General features: G+C 40.6%; 1 long non-coding RNA gene across 1 annotated transcript; it reads right to left on the bottom strand.

Annotated features, from left to right (window-relative positions):
* Nucleotides 1-212: 212 nt before the first annotated feature.
* On the bottom strand, nt 213-9,774 carry LOC116859000. The gene is made up of 3 exons (XR_004381066.1): nt 9,668-9,774; nt 1,787-1,930; nt 213-272 (listed from the first exon to the last, which is right to left on the bottom strand). It is a non-coding gene; the product is annotated as an uncharacterized LOC116859000 (long non-coding RNA).
* Nucleotides 9,775-13,099: the final 3,325 nt, after the last annotated feature.

Genomic DNA, 13,099 nt, shown 5'->3' on the forward strand with positions numbered 1-13,099 from the left:
GACAAATGGAACCCAGCACACTTGTGACCGAAATAATGAGCCACTGGATGGCACTGTGGATCCATGCAAATGTGTATGGAAGGACATTTATCTTTCTTTTAAAAAGGCTGTTCAGCCTTGACAGGTAATTTGGCACATTTTGAGTTGATATGTGCCAAATGATTTGGCAAATATTTCACTTACCTCTGAAAATAGGCACACCTGTTGTTCTGGCCTTCAGGGAATAGAAGGAGGGTAGTTTCTCCCTTTCTTCATGTTGTTAATTTCAGAACCTAAAACAAGATTTTGGTCAAGATACACCAACCCCATTTTAAGCCTAGTACCATGTTTCAAGTGAATAAGAAAAGCTCAGTGTTACTTATACAACTAATGTCTTCAGTCCAGAGAAGACACCTCTTCATCTTACCAGTGTGGTCCAATCTGCCAGTAGCTGGCTCATCTGGCTCATGGCCATATGAATGGGATTTGTTTGAAAAGCAATGCCCCTTACTGGTCCTCCAACCAAGAGCTTTTAGGAAAATTTGTTTCCAAACTTTCCTGTTGCAGAAGAATTCTTTGCCAATGTTCAATGTGCTTACTATTAAGAAAAGCTAAGCAATGTGAGAATTTCTCTTAAGAAACATCTAAGCTGCCTCTTGTCCATCAATAAACCACTGCTTTGGGGAACATAATGATGACAATGCCAAGTGCACATTCCATTTCCACTAGGGAAGACAAATGGCAGGCCAGGCATCACTACAACATGCTACATGTTAGGCCAACTTCCTGGTACACCAGCTTTAACTACGCCTCCCATTTATTTGCTAGCTACTCATGAGACCTATCAGGATGCAATTGAATAAAAGTGGTTATTAATGGTATAACCTTGAGTTAATCTCATTTTTAAAATGGTAAAACATTTGCAAACCCAATTACCATAGTTAACTAAAAAATGACTTGGGACTACCTCCCAAGTAGCCAAAACATACACTGGGTTAGGAATAGGGGAGTTAGGGAGGAGAGATTCTCATTTCTCCTTTTTGATTATTATCTTGTTATCACTTATTGACTTATAAAAGGCATATCCCATTGTCAAATCTACTCCTGTTTTGAAATGTATCGAAGGACCATGGTATTACTGAGGGACTCTGGCTCTCAACTCTGAAACTTGGCTTCTAGTCCCAGGTCTACCAAAACCAGCTGTGTTACCACAGGTCAGTCATTAACCCTCTAATCTGTTTTCCTTCCTGAGTATGAGGAAAGAAGGCAATTTAGATGAGCTCCATAGCTACAAAATGTTGGAATCTTGTTTAAATTTATCGAGGCTGTATAAGCTAACTTCAGGAAATGTTAGAATAATACATAGCAATAGTGAAACTGAAGGGTGCATTTGTTTAAATAAAATTTAAACAACCCATTTTCTTTAACATAGTGTAGTAAGGCAAAGAAACTTCTGTAGTATTAAGAGTTTATGGAGGGGCGCCTGGGTGGTTCAGTGGGTTGAGCCCCTGCCTTCAGCTCAGGTCAGGATCCTAGGGTCCTGGGATCCAGCCCCACATTGGGCTCTCTGCTTAGCAGGGAGCCTGCTTCCCCCTCTCTTTTCGCCTGCCTCTCTGCCTACTTGTGATCTCTCTGTCAAATTTAAAAATATATATACATTAAAAAAAGAGTTTATGGAAAATAATGTATATCTGTTTAAAGGATTGTGTGTTTTATGATGTGTATTTCCTTTGCACTTAGCTTAGGAGTTTCAGTAAAGATGGTTCACAAAGCATTGTTTTGATATGTAGATTCTGTTTTTTCTTACCTTTTCTTCTGTCTCAAGGTACTACAGTCTGTTTTCAGGGCTGGCCAGATGAAGAACATCAAGGAGGCTGTGGATAATCTTGAGGAGGGAGATTTCTTTGGATGGATGGGGTCAAAGTCCAATTAAAGTAGGCTGAGAAATAAACTGGAGACAAGAGTGAAAGCAAGTTGAGAACACATAGGAGTTTCCTATTAGAAGGGGCACAGAAAGACAGGGTTTGTAGCTGATATACGGAATCTAGAGAGGGGTTCTTTTCCTGAGATAGCACGTCAGACATTCTAAGATCTACTAAATACATGAGGAATTCATGTATTCAAATACATCTGGAGTTCTAACCACAAGATTAAGAGCTGGTTATAGATCTTGAACCCCCACTTAATGAAGATGAGAACTGCCTGCTGCTCTCCCACATCTTGGAATTGTCAGGGTTTTCAATAAGCTGATGGGAAAGGGCTCAGGAGCATTCCCCTTTCCTGCTAAGTTAGCAGGGCTTTATTTATCAGATCATTTCAGATCTGGGAGATGATATCATCCAATCTCCTCATTAAACTGAAAAATCTGATGTTTAGATAAAGTAGGTCTTCAGATGTGCCCCGAGCAGTGCTGGGTAAAGATTAAAAAAATGGTATTGGAACTAGACATCTTAAGATTGAGTCCCCACTATGCCTCCACTTAGTGGTTAACATGTGACACTGAGCAAGTCATCCTAAGTTTTCTTAAATGAGAGGATTGTATATGTCACATATAAGCATCCTAAGAGCACATTATCTTAAAGAATCACTGTGAAAATACACTGAGATAAGGCAAGTAAAATGCTTAGTCCAACACCAAGTATGTAGGCCCAGTAAGCAAGGATACCATTCTTGCCATTATCTGAGCACTGGCATGTAAACGTGTCCAGATTCCAATTCTAATTTGTGAGGGGGAGGGGCTTCTCCACCACCCCACTTCACCCTGCCCCACCCCCACCACCAAGCAAGGCTCCAGGCTTTGCTGGGTGCATTACAATTCAACTCCATTCTGATCCTATCTACCAAGGGATAAGTCAGAGTCCACCCACACCAACCACAAGCCCAGGTTGTAACCTGTGTTTCTGACCAACCATCTACAGAGCTGGAGGTTCCAAAACCCTTTCTAACTCAGGATATACCAGTCACAATTCCAGGTCATTGCTTGGACTTCTGACCGACCAGCTCTAGCTTGGAGCTTCCCATGACCACGGCCTAGGATTTGATTCATTTGCTAGAGTAGCTCAAACAATGAAGAAAACATTTTACTCACTAGGCCATGGGTTTATTGTCGAAGACATAACTCAGAAACAGCCAGGTGGAAGAGATGTACAGAGCAAGCTGGAGGGAAAGGACCCTCCGTACTTGCCCTTCTCCTGGAAGCACAACAAACTCAAACCCGGAAGTGCTCTGAACCTGGGAGTTTTTACGGAGGCTTCACTACCTAATGTAGGCCAGATTCACTAAATCATTGGCCAATGATGCCTGAACTCCAGCTCTGGAGGTCAGGGCGTGGGACTGAAATCCCCTAATTGGCTCCACTGGCAACCAGGGCCAACCTCAGATGCTTTCTAAAAGTCCCCTCATCAACATAGCAATAGACATATTTAGAGTTCTCAAGACTTAGGAAATTTCAACAGTTTGGGAAAGTGCTCCACAACAACTGTGAATGAAGACCAAGCATCTATGAGAAATATATTTTGGTCATCTGAATCATCATATATTTATAAATCATAACATCAGAGCATGTATGGAAAAGATCATAAACTTGCATGCATATAAAATAATTTTTAATGTAAGGGGATCTCTATAAAAGAAATGTAATGAACACTCGAGAAGGCACACAGGCCACACTGTTTAAGCCTTGCTAAAGTGCCTACCCAGGTGTATTCGTTCCACTCAAAGATTATTACTCATGATTCACTCAGGTCTAGGTCCTCTTTACAGTACCTGTTTGATTTGCTGCCACGGAGTCAGCATCTCCCACTGTAAAAACTTTCAAGTTGCCTACCTACTGTCTGCATGCTGTTTAACCCTTTCTCCCCCTTTTTCAGCCCCCCCCGCCCCGCCACTCCCACCTTCCCTCTTGAAGCCAGCCTGGTTTAAGTAAAGCTGACTGTGGTTAAGGACGACCAAGTGTCTGATGGGAGCAAAAGAAAATCCTTTTTCAACAGCTTTGCAGTTGACTTTATGGGATAGACATGAGAAAAAGTGTATACAGGGCAGAAGAAAGGGACAGGGTGGCAGTAAAGAAAACCAGCCTAAGTCCCTCTCCAGTCCCTGGATGTGTGCTCTAAAAATCCGTTTGCATCTAGTGGGCCTGCCAAGCAGGATCCCTGATTCTGTCAAATCCATGGGATGGGTGTCCACCTTTGTTGTTACCCCTGAGCCCAGGCACTGGGAGGTTATCAGAGATTCTGCTTCTAAGAGTCAAAGAAGCTTAGGATGTTTTAACCTGCACGTGGAAACCTGTTTGCTTGCTTTTTTGGTTGGTTGGTTGGTTGGTTGGGGGGTGTGTGTGTGTGTGTGTGTGTGTGTGTGTGTAACAAATTCCCAGCCACTACTTTCTTTAGCCTCACTTCCTCAGTTGGTTTTCTTCTCGCTGGAGATGAGCAACACAGGCTTGAATGAAAACCAATAGAACAATGCAAGTTAATTGGAGTTTGAACGGTTCAGGACACCTGAAACCCAACTTGTAAACCCCCACAGGGTTTGGAAATGAGTATGATGGGAACAACAACAAAAAAATCTGGTTTCCATGGCCCCAGGGATCAATTTACCAACTTTCTACAGTATTCCCTGGATTGTAACTAAATGCTTAGTTTTAAATAAACAATATATGTTTATGCCCCTATTTTACATGATACTGTAGTAAGGGTGTTACATAAAGAAATGCAAAAGAAAAATGTTAACAGTCTTTCTAGCCACTGATGGAACCTATAATATAGTGGGAAAAAGTAAGACTGTTCTGTTTTTTCTTGTTGGAGCTGACATATACTTACTTTTTTCTTTTCCTCATTTAAATATGTCAAAATCTTATACTATCTTTTAGCCTAGCTCTGATGCACTTTCCCTCATTTAACCCTTCCTAAAATTTATTTTTCGGTGGGGGGAGAGGAGGGAGAAAGGCTGTTTCCCACTAAAAAGAAAGTCTTCTAAGCTTGAAGCAGTAAGAAATTTGACACAGGACTTATTTGAGACTACCACAACATGAATAGGAACGACAAGCCTGGGCTGCTGGGTAATGGGAAATAGAACTGTTAACCTTTAGTCTATCCGCTGAATTTTGGCTCTGAGTATAATGACAAAGTCATTACCCCCTGAAGGTCCATGGTCTTTGGGGAAATGAGTGTATAGTGGTTTCAGCTTCATCCCTAACAGCCCAGAGTCTCCATCAGACTGGCTGCCATTACAATTAGAGTTAATTGTCACCAGTGCCACAGAGAACAGGGATTGAATGAGATGGGAGAGTGAACTACTTCGCCTGCACTGCTAACAGTGGTCCCTGAGCAACGAAGGGCTGTTCTTCTTCTAGGCGGTGGAAAATCTGGTTTTAGAAATTTAAGAAAAATGGACGGAAGGCCTGAAGATGTCTGTTCCTACATTCAGTCACAAAGTCTTGCGTTCACACGGAATAACATTTTAATAGCCAGTGTCATTTAAAATTATATTTTATTAAAGTCCCATCTGTGTTCAGTCCACAGAAGAAGGAATGGTAAATCAGCTACTCCACTTCCAACGAGAATCAAGTATCTTCTTTGGAGGGTACCATGCGACGTAGTTTTGGAATATAGGTGAGGTTTGGCGGGGTGAGGTCCAGAGCCGACAGCCAAGAAAGAATTCTTGAGACGTCTTTGGTGCAAAACAGTGGTTTTATTAAAGCACGGGGACAGAACACATGGGCAGAAAGGGCTGCTGCCATCTGCTGCTCCTGGCCACCCCAGAATTATGAGGGGCACCTGATTTTATACTTTGGGGTTGGGAGAAGAAAGGTAAGACAAGTTCTGAAAGGACTTTAATATGCTAAAGAAGACTCACAGGATACCTAAGGCCTCCCTATCCTCAAACTAAGGTTGTTTTTCCCTCGAGCAAGGCATTAAGACATTTGGGAGCGTCCCAGAGGAACTTTATACTCCGCCTGCCTCAAGTGTTTGTCAATGGGTTGCAGGTTGTAAGGATATTTATTCATCTACATTTCCTTCTGCCTTTGTTTCCCACATCACCATTGAGTCTGAGTGCTTTCAGATGGTAGGCTTGTTTTAAAAATTGCTTATCCAGGGGCACCTGGGTGGCTCAGTGGCTTAAGCCTCTGCCTTCAGCTCAGGTCATGATCTCAGGGTCCTGGGACTGAGCCCCGCATCGGGCTCTCTACTCAGCAGTGAGCCGGCTTCTCCCTCTCTCTGCCTGCCTCTCTGCCTACTTGTGATCTCTCTCTCTCTCTGTCAAATAAATAAATAAAATCTTAAAAAAAAAAAATTGCTTATCCAGGCAACAAAAGTCAATGCTCCCTTTTTGGAAGAACCTCCATTGGAGAGTTTTTAAAATCGACTTTAGTTGGACACTTTAGAGGCAGGGTTTGCTCATTTCCTTGTTTATTGTAGGTTGCATTTAAGCCTCAAATAGCAACAATGGTGTAGTTTTAGAATAAAAGAGGCAATTAAATATAAACAGTGGATAGAAATAACCCTAGCCTCTTTTCTTCACATATTTATAAAAGATGTTTCCTTCTCTTTAACCTTATCCTAAATACCATGAGGGAGCTTGGATAACTTCTTTTCCAATTGATGTTTCTAAATTGGTGACATACAATTACCTTCTCCATATTCACGCTGCTGAATAAGCTGAATTTTTAAATTATACACTTGTAGCTGGTTGAAATCTTCCCTGAGTATAAAATGGATGTTAAGTGTCTTGAGAGTTGATTTTAAGATGTTTTATTGTTTGGTTTCCTGACAGGAAAACTAGTCTTACTTCAAAACTCTTAAAAAAGACTACTGCCATGCTAACTCTTTTCTGATCTTTGGAATGATTCTCTGATTCTATCTCCTGCTCCTGTCCCAGTGTCACCAGGTAAAATCTAACTTGAAAATTCTGGCTAACTTCACCTTCTGAGAACAAGGGACTTTAGAGTTTCAAAGTTACCAGGTAAAGGGGATGGGAATGGGTAGGCTTCAGTATGAAAGTGATAACATGCGTGGTGAGCTCATTGATTTTTAGCTTATTCGTAAGACAGCCTGATTTAATTGGGGGAAATTCTAATACGTTCTCATCCAAGGGCTTGACAAATAACAGAAATTGAGTCATTTGGGGTTGTTTTTGTCTTTTGTTTCTTATCTGCCCGGTTATGAAAAATGATACCATCACTTGGAGAGCTGTTTACAAGCGACATGAACTCCCGTATCTTACCTCCACACGTCAGCCAGTGCAGACCTGGCTGGGACTTAAGAAGGGGTGGTGATGTCAATGAGAGTAGCCGAGCTGATCCTGAGATACACAAACAGGGACACAGGAGGCAGTGAGTCAGGGGCTCAGCAGACAGGCTGGAAAAAAAACCTTGGATTTGGAAGTTATAAAGATACAAGAAATAGAGAAGCCATAGATTTGGGCGAGTTCATTCACATGGCACAGAGAAAGAAAGAGAACCAGATGGCTGACAATGGAACCCTGGGGCACAGCAGCATTTTAGGGGAGAGCAAAAGTACCAACAAAGGAAACTGAGAAGAATAGCCAGGCAGATGAAGGCACAGAATTAAGAGACGATACTGTCCCCGAAGTCAAAGAAACGCTTCAAGCAGGAAGAAGGAGTGTGCAGTGCCAAGGCTGCAGAGAATTCAGATAATGATGGAAGCTTGGGGAGTGTCCATCAGACATGAACACTGGGGCCATTTGTGACTCTAGGGTCAGGAAAGCAGTTTCTGTGGGATGGTGGGGCAGAAACCACACTGTAGAAAGAGGGTCAGAAATAAGTGGGAGAAGAGGAAGTTAGGCTGTAAAGGGTAATAAGAGGTAATCTGAGTGATATTTGGGATTAAAACCATTTAGACATTTGTTTGGTATTATGTTTTAAGGAACTGAGAGGCCTGAGATCTTGGGTCTACCCAGGGGTCAGCTTGCACAGCAGAAGGGAGGTGGAAATGTTCAGGAATGAGAGCCAGGGACTTGATGGAGAGAGCCTTGGAGGTGGTGCCATAGTTGAGACTGGCCACACGGACTGAGACTTGCCCCAGACACAAGAAGGAGACCTAACCCCTTGCCTGGACTGCTGCCAAGGGAGCAGGGCCGAGAAGAAAGGAATGGATTTAGACACATTTGTGGTACGGTGTTGCATAGGGGAATCCTATGATGACTTTTTTTCTTTCTGCAAAAAGAAGTTATGGTTTTCTGGAGAGAACAAGGAGAAACTGGAAAGGAAGGAGCTTTTAAAGAGGGTTAAAATCCGAAATAGCCACTGAGGGGCATGGGAGAGGGGAACTAGCTAGCCAGGTGGAGGTAAGGGCCTTTACCTGAGTTATGTGTCTGTGGCTAAATCAGCTAATTTGATTACAGGTACTGGAGTAAGTTAGCTTTACTGTTTCCCAGACATAGAATGCACCCCACCCCAACTAATGTCACAAATGTGTGTGGTTGAGTGTAAGAGAGAAACAAGTGGGAGCCCATGGAAGGGTCTAGAGCACCTGGGAGGGAAGGCCAGCAGGTAAAGGATGAGAAATAGCTTAAGCTGGCAGTTTTCGTCCTACTGCAGTTAGCATGCATACCTCCCCCTGGCCAATCATCAGTCTTGGCTCATATTTGAAGGGTGGGCTGTGGTCCTCACTATAAACTTGGACTTTCAGTCAGAACAAGGACTGGTCCTTTAATTTAAAAAAGCAAAAATGTCATATTACCCCAAACTGGATGGTTTCCCATTATTTTGAGCACCCCCTTCCAATCCTACATTAAAAAAAAAAAATCACTTTTACCAGTTTGATTTTGGTGGCCAAGTGACCTTGATTATTACATAATTCTTCAAAATGGCTTAGCCACTTCAGTGATTATAGTGTTCAGAGGATACTTTTACATTTTGGTCTAATTTTGAATCTTTCTTAGAATTTTTGTGTATGTTCTTGTGTGTGTGTGTGTGTGTGTGTCTGTGTGTGTACTTTCAACTATTAGGGCTTTTAAAAAAATTTTTTTAATGTAATTGTGATGGAGGAATTTTTATTTGCTTACTTAGGAAAAAGTGTGACTCATGATGAGAAGTTATCTTTTTTCTAAAAGCCTTGTCATCCGACTAATATGACCTCGGTTATTTTTAAAATTAGTTTTTCCAAGTTGTCTTTAAAATTTCTGGGAGATCAACACACCTTTAAAAACAAAAGCCAAACCAAAGACCAATAAACCGATTTCCCTGCTTTCTCTTTTTCATAACATCTTTGTGCTAGAAACACATTACCACTGACGCCAGATGAAGTTTCCTGACTGTTTAAGTTCTTAATCTCAAAATAAAGTAGGGAGAGTGGCATTGAACTAATCCATTCTTGAAAACATCTTAACATTACAAGCAGAACAAAGTGGTACAAAATGTATTCAGCCTCACGGATTTCTCTAGATTGTAACCAGAATAGAAAATGGCAGAATGTATTAATTCCTAAGATAAAATTATAATGAGAACAGAAAATGGTGCGAGATGAATTAATGTAGCGGCAGGCTTCTGTCTGCAGAGCTCAGCGTTCTCTAAATACCACACTGCAGCGCTCTGTAGTCAGCCTCTGTCTTGTAATCTATATTTTAAAGATGCTCTAAAGATAAAGCCAGGCCATATTCTCATCTCCGGGAGAAGCGCCACAGCACTCTAGACACTCAAGGGCCCCAGGGAGGCAGCGGGCAGACTTACCTTGAGGGGACAAAGCAGATTTAAGTTAGATAGTGGGAAGATTTTTATTACTGCAAACATACGCTGACGTGCTTCCTTCAACCACAGGCCATCTTAAATCTGGAATTCCAAGGAAAACTCAGTTTGAAGTGGTTGCGGTTATAAAAGAAACATCGGCTCTTTGTTAAAAAGAAAAAAAAAAAGGTCCCATTTCACAGTGTATTATAACTACTTGGTGGTTTCTGTAATTGCCGTTTGGGAGTGCAGGGATGACCACCTTCTGTCTGGGGTGATTTCAAACAGATTCTGTCCCAAGAGTGTGTCTGAAGCTAGACTGTCTTTTATAGTATCTTTCATCCATATTATAAACATACTTATTAATAGTCCCTCTGTGAATTTGGGGACAGAGTTGGGAAATGCAGGTGAGTATTATAGTGATGTACCCGCAATGTCGTTCAGATGCGTATTTTTACTAGTTTTGTACTGTTCAGTGAAGTCAAATGTGTCCCCACAAGAAGCCACTCAGACACATAGCTTCCAACACTTCAAAGGTGACTGTGGTTCCAGAAGCCACTGTGGAAAACCTCCGAGTGGCAATGCTAGACTTTTGAAATGTTTAATACTGCTTGTTCTACATAGCTTTGCATCCTCCAAGACCTGATCCAATTGCAAATTTTTAATCCAAAAATCTGGTCTTTGAATCAGAACAGGTTTGCCGATTTGATTGGCAGCAATATTGCTTTTTTTTTTTTTTAAGATTTTATTTATTTGACAGACAGAGATCACAAGTAGACAGAGAGTCAGGGAGAGAGAGAGAGGGAAGCAGGCTTCCGGCTGAGCAGAGAGCCCGATGTGGGACTCGATCCCAGGACCCTGAGATCATGACCTGAGCCGAAGGCAGCGGCTCAACCCACTGAGCCACCCAGGCGCCCAGCAATATTGCTCTTGTTTTGAATATTCACGACGCAGGAAATTTGAATCCAGATTTTCCCCTTTCTGCATTAATACTATGACAGGGGACACAGCTAGGTTACCCAAACTATGAATTAGAGTTTTTAATAATGTCAGAGCAAGGCATTAGCAGTACTATCTTATCACGACTAGTTGTGATTTCAGGAGAAATCTGCTAACTTGAGGATAATAAGCAAGAATGAATTGTTAATTACCAGAATGTGCTAACTCCAGATGATATTCTGACCCAGGCTATGCACCTTTAATGGCCTCTGGTCACGTATCACCGGCCGCCATAGTTCTGAGACATCACCTCCTTAAGCAAACTTGGAGACTTGTGACTGTACCTTTCCGAGGACAATTTCTTTTCCCCCGATCCCCTCCATCTGTCCCTTTGGTCTTGCCCTTACACAATCAGGCATTATCCCTTTGGAAATAAAGCTGTTTATTTCCTCTGACCTGTCTCTAAAGGTAGTCGCTCTCATGTTTCATTAAAAGAGAGAAAGACTCACGATGGAAATCCAAAATTGCCTTATGCTTTAAGTTTTCAGAAATCAAAACCTTTAAGAAAACAGTACTTCTGAGCTTATATTTTGGAAGCTGGAGTTAATGAAGCAGCCTCTTTTTCTGGAGGAATTTAACCTAACATATATTCTCTCCACTGTTTGCACACCTAGTACACGTAACATTTGCATTTTCTTTTAAAACCGTAATAAGGAGAATTAAAACCCTATGATTAACCATTTAACATAAAATTAAACGTCCATGGCTGTTCATTAGGAAAGTACTACATACCTAGAATTCAATCAGATCTCATATAGGTTTTTCTTTCTACATAAATTACATTTCATAGATTTGATATTTCTGTCTATCTTCTTTTCAGGCATAGCTCATAATATTTTTTTCACATCTACAGGATTTTTGAGGTAGGATAACACATTTTTCTGCGTTTACCATGGGCTGGATTTTTACTTCCATAGAGAAATTCCAATTCTCCTCAGCTTCCATAAACTACATTAGGCTGAAAAGAGAGGGGCCCAGAGAAGGCATGAGGTGACTACAATAAATTGGCCTGCATGCAGAAACCATACAGTCTAGAAGGAAAGGCACAGACACTCTTCTACACAGAAGAACTTTATACATGCAAAAACGAAACAAAACAAAACAAAAAACCAAAAAAACCCTAGTGATATAACAGGAAGGGTTGAATATTTGGAAACAGAATTCAATGTGGATCCTAATCTTCTGCTGTATTCCATAAGAAATCACAAGTATATTAAAATAAAAACTGTGAAGAGGAAACAAAAGTTCAATATTTACCTGTTCCTGTATGTGGAGGGATTGTCTGCATTTGAAAACAAGAGAAAAGTACTACATGCAAAGAAAATAAATCTGAATCAATTTTAAGAGCCCAGTTAAAAAAATAAATAAAATTAAGAGACAAACAAGAAACAAGGAAAAGTATTTGCCACAATAATGAAAAAGGTCAAAACTACTTATCATACCAAAAGCTCATACAAATTGATATATACATAAGACTTCATGAGTAAATGGGTGAAGTGGTAACAAATAGCAAAAGAGGGAACTCAAGAGACCAAAGTGAAAAAGACATTATAGAAAGCTAGAATAAGTTACCATTCAGTAGCAATGATTGCGGCGGAGGCCATATTTGGTGATGGCGCTGATAGAATGAATGGTCACTTCAGTCCCACAGATGAGAGTGGCACTGGGGGGCCTTTCTGGACATCAGTTTTACCTGTATCAACAGCCTTAAAAAGACTATGTTCTTTGTGTCCATAGTATATTGCTAGACAAGAAAAGCAAATTATGAAACTGTTTTTAATAATACAATTCCATCGCTTTTCCATGGAAAGAGGAGGAAGGAAGGAAGGCAGGAAGGAGGGATGGATGGACGGACTTGGTGGGGAAACAGTGGTAATTTTTTTTTAAGTGTCATGGTTTTTCTTTGTTTCTGCAATGAGTCCATATTGCAATCAGAAAGAAGAATAAAATTCTCTTTAAAAAGAGAAAGAAACTTGCAAAAAATGCTCACATGCTTTGCCCCAGGTGCTCCCCATTTAGAAAATCATCCAAAGGAAATGGCAAAAAATGTAGACAAAGATTTATGTACAAATATGTAGTTTAAAATGAAGACAACATCAGGAGACTGTTGAAATAAATTCTAAAACATCCAAAAGATAGACTATTATGCAGTTGTTATCAATTATATGTCAGGATTTTCAATGACATGGCAAAATACACCACAAATTTTAAGCAAACAGAATAAAACAAAACAGGGTATAAACTGTATAAAAAGAATGATCCCAACCTCAAAAAATGCAAAAAAGACTAGGAAAAAAAAAAAAACACATTCCAAAATGTTAATAGGGGTTATCCCTGGGTAGATTAATTATTAAGAATTTTTTTCTTGTCTTTTACCATGCTTTAAAAAATTATTATATACTTCTATATTATGTACTTTTATACTATGTACTTTTTTGT

This window comes from Lontra canadensis, unplaced genomic scaffold, assembly GCF_010015895.1.
Source record: "Lontra canadensis isolate GAN:19392208 unplaced genomic scaffold, GSC_riverotter_1.0 scaffold4, whole genome shotgun sequence".
In the NCBI taxonomy this organism is placed as follows: domain Eukaryota; kingdom Metazoa; phylum Chordata; class Mammalia; order Carnivora; family Mustelidae; genus Lontra; species Lontra canadensis.